Raw genomic sequence first — 6,000 nt, forward strand, 5'->3', positions numbered from 1 at the left:
GCTTAATAGCATAGAATTTTTACTTTGCTGTCGAGATGTTTGGAGTGGAATAGTTTTTTCATTTTCCAAAATGCTTTATTGGCCTTGGTAAGTTGAATTTCGGTGTGCTGCTTGTAGTTTAATTTGTAATCTATGTTTACCCCTAAGTATTATACGCAATTTTTGTGTGGTATGAGGGCCCCTTTGTCTGTTTTTTCTCTTATCTGAAATTTTTTGCAGTGTTCTCTTTCTATTGGGCCGATTTCACTTGACTTGGGTCTAAACAGTATGGTTTCGCATATGCTTATGTTGATTTTTAGTTTCCATGCGTGGTAATAGTCGTCTATTTTCTCAAAAAGTTCTTGGAGTTCCGTTTTTATAGTTTTGGTTTTGCGGCCTGTTACGTATATGATTAGGTCGTCTGCGAAGGCTATGGGGCGTTTATGGGCGGATGTATTGAGATCAAAGAGGTTTAGTAAGTCGCTGTTGTAAATACTGAAAAGTAACGGGGAATTTACTGTACCTTGCTGTAGACCGTTTTTTATGGAGAATTCTTTGCTTGATGAGTGTGAACCTTCAGTCATTACGAATGTTCTGCTTGTGATCATGTCCCAGACTATTTTAATCAGGTGTTTAGGGAACTTTTTTTTGATCAGTTTGTATATGAGACCTGGGATCCAGACTGTGTCGAAAGCTTTTTCGAGGTCTATTAAGCAGGCGGCTACTCGTTGTTTTGCGTTTAGAGCCCAGCAGATGTCCGACGTAAGTTTGTTTACTGCATGAATTGTGGAGTGTTTGTGTCGGAAGCCGAATTGATTCTCTGGGATTATGTTATTTTTTGTGCAGAAGGAGGTTAGGGGGTTGTTTATGATTATTTCAAATACTTTGCTTATGTTGGGGAGGAGACTTATGGGTCGTAGGTTTGCGGGCGATGAGCCGTCTTTATCTTTTTTTGTTATATCTATCAATTTGGCTTTTTTCCATTTTCTGGGGAAGTATGTGTTGTTTAGAGCATTGTTGAAGAGTATTGTGTAGTACCATTTTATTTTGTTCGGTAGGCGCTTGAGTAGGATGTTTGGGATGCCGTCGAAGCCGGAGGATTTTTTGTTGTTTAGTTTGGAGAGGATTGTGTTTAGTTGATTGTAATTTGTGAAGTAGTTTATTTCTGGATCTGGTTGTTTGGGGTTGTCTGCGGTGTTTTCGTTTGAGAATGTGCAGACTGTTTTGTTTAGCGTTTTGTCTTGTTCCATTTCATTTTTGAGTTTGTTTGTTTCGGCGATGATAATTGTGTTTAGTTGTTCTCGGCCCATGTGTTCGTTTTGCGTATGTATTTTGGAAAAGTGGGTGCCGATGATGTCTAGTTTTTCTATTGTTTTAGGTATTATGAAGTTACCCTCGGTGTCTTTGATGGTGTTGTGTATCGTTATACCTGCTTCTTGGATGAGGGAGGCATTTTCTGGTGGCAATTTGAGAGGTGGGATGGGGTTTTGTTCTTTTGGTCTAAAGATTTGATTTATTTGTGGGAACATGTTGGCTGAGTTGTATTTGGAGATGTTTTTTATTTTGTTTGTCCAGTAATGGTTTATAGAATTTGCGAATTCTTGTTTCAGTTGCGCTTTTATTCTGTATAGTAGGTACTTTAGGAATTCTAATTCTTCTCTTTTTGTCGTAAGAATAGTTAAATTTTATATTGTTTATTTTGGAGAGTATGTAGCTTTTATCTCGATGTAGATCTTTTATTTTATTGTTTATATAGGGCTCGCATGAATTTTTTTGTTTTATGATTGGCACGGATTTTTGGAGAGCGATTTGTGTGTGTTTTTCTATTTCATCTATGAATGAGTCGATTTGTCTATTTGTTAGGTTGACGTTGTTGTAGATCTTTAGGTCGCAGTTTTGTTCGAGTGTGTTTTGGAACTTTTTCCAGTCTGTCTTTTTGTACCTGGGTGTCTCGGTCTGGGTTTCGAGTGTTAGGAAGTCAGATGTGTTTTTGTTAATTTGAAATACTAGGGCGTTATGGTCACTGTCATAGGCTAAGGTTTTGAGGGTGTTATTTGGACGTAGGTTTTGGAATTTTAGTCGCGCATCTGCTACGCATATGTTCAGGTATGAGCCTCCTTTTGGGTAAGAGGGTAGCTCGGAGCTGTATAAGTTTGTTTTGTAGTGGATGCTTTTATTGTCTAGCCAGTTTCTAATGAAGTTGCCTCTCGTGTTGTTTATTTCATTTTTCCAGCTTGTATGTTTTGCGTTAAGGTCTCCTGCTATTATATAGTAGTTTTCCGGTTTGTTGAGCTGTAAGAGTTCGAAAAGATTATTGAATTCGTAGTTAAATTCTTTCTGGTTTCCATAGGTTGCGTAGGCTGCAGTGATGAATAAATTTTCCTTATTGCTTATTTTTATTTTTATGATCGTTGTTTCTAGGGTCTTGAAACTTGTTATTTTATCAATTAGAATTGTTTTGTATTTTATAGGGTCTTTTATGAGGATCGCTGTTCCTCCTCTTTGACTGGCGTTCGGTCTGTCGTGTCTTATCATGGTTTTTGAAGTGTACATTGTGTCTTTTGTTTAGTTTTGTTTCTGAGATGAGTACCATATCGGGGGCTTCTTTATTTATTAGGGTTAGCATACTGTATCTTTTTTGGTTTGAGATTAAAGTGTTCGCATTTATTGCAATTATTTTCAGATGCTTTAGGTTAAATTTATGTGTTTTTTGCTGTAATTGTTGGTTTAGCGTGTTTTGGTTATTCGTCATCTGTACTATTAAAAGTGCTGAAGATGGCGTCGAACCTTTCTTCGTGCGTTGATAGTGTATTTTTTATTTCCTTTAATTGCATTTGTTGTTCTTTTAACGCTTGGAGAATACCTTTTTTAAAGTCTTCAATAACGTTTATAATGTTTAGATGGGGGGAATTATCGACTGTGATTGGGCTTTGGCTTGAGCGCGGATCTAAGTTTGCTGATTGTGATGTGTTTTCGATTCTTTGATTTGATTTTGTTTGCTGTTTCACTACGTCAGAGAACTTTAGTTCTGGGACGTATTTGCGGCTTATTTGGGCGATTCGTTTTATCTTTGTTTCTTTGTCTTTTTTGAGTTTATCGGCTAGTTTTTTACCAAGCTCTACGAGTTTGGGGCAACCTTTGTATGACGCGGGGTATCCGTAGTTTTTGCAATTGACGCACAACATTTTGTCTTTGGTTACTGCGTTTTCCCTTTTTATTTTGCAGTCGCCTGGGCCATGGGGCTCACTACATTTAACACAGCGGTAGTTGAGGTTGCAGTTTTGCGCTGTGTGGCCTAATCGCTGGCATTTGTGGCATTGAGTTATGTCATTCTTTTTTTTTTATTATTTTTTCCCATTTTATCTTGAAGTAGTTAAAATGGTTAATTTTTAACAGGTTATTTATATTGTTGTCGGGGGATAATTTTATTATGTAAATTGGGAGCAATATATTGTTCTCCCTTGATCTTTTTGTCGTAAATCGTGAGACTTTTGTGAATTTTACGTCGTCAGTTTGCAAGGCTTGTATGTCTGTAAGTATTTCTGTTTCGGTGTAACTATTGTCTAAACCTTTTAACAAGTATGTATTGTGTTTCTCTGTTTTGGGTGTGTACGTGTAAAAGGTTGTGTTAGCTGAGAGGAGTGTTTGTTTTGCTTTATGGAAATCGGGTAGGTTTCGGAGGTAGAGTGCGTGTTTACCTGAGTGTATTCTTTTAATATGGAACTGTTTGATGCCCGCTACTTTCTCTATGAGCGTTACCGTGTCCTTTGGGTCTTGTAGCGTTATGTTGATAGGCGGCGAATTGTTATCCCTTGTAGTGGATGGGGCGCTCGTACGCTCCTCTGCGGAGTATCTGGTGGGGCGTCCGTCCGGTGCTCGGTCCCCCCTTGGCGATGCTGGTGTAACGTCAATTCACATCAGAGACCAGGTCACACACCACGGACAGGATGGCACCCAGATGTCTGCATATCCTTGGCGCGCACCCTCAATAGTCTTAAGTGCCCACCAGGGGCCTTGGCATTTTCATAGTTAAGGTCCTTCGGTCCAAGCGAGTATTTCCTGTCTTAGATTTCCCTTTACGTTTATTGTCTACCACGTGTTAGCTTAGAAAGTTGGTTTTCTCCACATCTGGTATGTTCCGTTAGGAACTTTCTGGCAAGGGCGGCTAAAACCCTTCCTGGTCCACCAACCGTCTTATTATCCAATCGGAGACGGTGTCTACTGCCCTCACTTCCTTAAACAAAATTATCATCAACAAATCCGATAGTCCCGTGTCCTTAGACACACCCACCCCTAACTTTCCTCAGACACAGTATCGTCAGTAAAACTTCACTTATTCTGTATCCTTAGAATAGTCAACATATCTATATCGGTCTCTACCCTTATAAGTCGCGTACTTAATGTATTGTTGTAACTAAGTCTTACATAACGTGGTTGCAGTGAATTGTGATTTATGCTAATTCAATGCGTGTTACATTGTGATTGGTGAATTCACAATAAAGGTTGATTAAAACAAAGTTAATTGTTGTGTTACGACTCAACTATATTTTATTTTCACCAACCAACCCTAAAAATTACGTGACACTGGTGGCGCTGGGCCTCCTGGGTTGTACGATGTGGTGCGTCGCCCCTGCTGCGCCGATTGTTCCGGTGGCATGGGTGGACCGTGCCTTCCCGTTTTGCCTCGTAATGTTTCGTTTTTTTTTTTTTTCTTATTTCATCCAGGGTTGAGCTCGAAGTGGAGTAATTTGATGGACCCGGTTGTGGATGAGGCTCTGGTTCAGATTGTAATATACTGAATCTATTTTTTGTTACTATCGCTGGAGGCGAAGTAGCTCTTGTGGGCTTCATGTTTGTGATTTCGTTAGCCTTTTCTTCTTGGCTGGGGTGATAATCTACAACTGTGTGTTTCCTGGAATGTTTGCTAGACTTTTTGCCCTGGCAACCAGGTTAGGTTGTGGGTTGAGTTTCCGCGTCTTTTGCGCGGGGAGTCTTAAGATACTGTTGATTTCCCTGGCTGTTTTATTCGAGATTATTTTTCTCTTGATGGCTTTTTTTATTGGGTCTACGGTGGGTTCCGTTTCGTTGCTCTTGGCTTCATTATTGGTGGCTTTTATTTTTTTGTACAGTTTTATTTTGTCTTATCTTATTTTATTTTCTTTTTGTTCTTATTTGTATTTATGGAGATAATGTCGATGCAGTATTTTTCACTTTTTTGTCACTCTTTTGTCACTTGACCTTTCTACTTTAGTGGATGTTAGTTTACTCCGACGCGCGCTCCGAGGGGTCCGTCCCGCTCGGCGGTCAACAGTCGACTCGACGAGAACGAGTGCACTCAACGCGGTTTGAGCGTTGGCTGAAGTAAACACTTTTCTTATTTATTCCTGATGATCAAAAAATAGAATATTTAAAGAAACATAGGTGGTGTGTGCCAAAATGAGAATGATACAATGTATGAAAATGGTCGCGTAATACTAAAACATTTCTCTTTCTCGATGCTTCGATTGTACATTATTAAAAATAGATTATCAAGAAAGGTAAAAAATATTGGAAAGATAAAAAAAAAAGCCAACACCACACGGAGTTCCCAGGCGGTCACCCATTCAAGTACTATCCGTGCCCAGCGCTGCTTAACTTTCGTGATCGGACGAGAACGAGTGCTTCTTTCTTTTTTTTTTCTAAACTGTTTATTAAAAATCCAATATACAATTTTGAATACATTATAGTGTTCACAATAAACGGTGAATTTATATAACGGTGTCTTAGGCAAAGGTACCGATACGCAACGGTACGACGTAGCCATGCTGTAATATGTGTCGACGCTTTACATTTTTCGTGTTGAATATATCTTTTGGTTTAAGCCGCTGGAGGAGCGGAGCTTCTATGTGATTTTGTTTTTATTTGTTTTTATTGTCCTGGAAACTGGGTCGCAAAAACAGGACTCTTCGGTAGTATATTTTTGGGTGGTGTGGAATTTTGGGGAGCGGTGGTATGAGGGGGAGGGAAAGGGGGATGTTAAAT

The sequence above is a fragment of the Bombus huntii genome, chromosome 17, assembly GCF_024542735.1.
Source record: "Bombus huntii isolate Logan2020A chromosome 17, iyBomHunt1.1, whole genome shotgun sequence".
Classification (NCBI taxonomy): Eukaryota; Metazoa; Arthropoda; class Insecta; order Hymenoptera; family Apidae; genus Bombus; species Bombus huntii.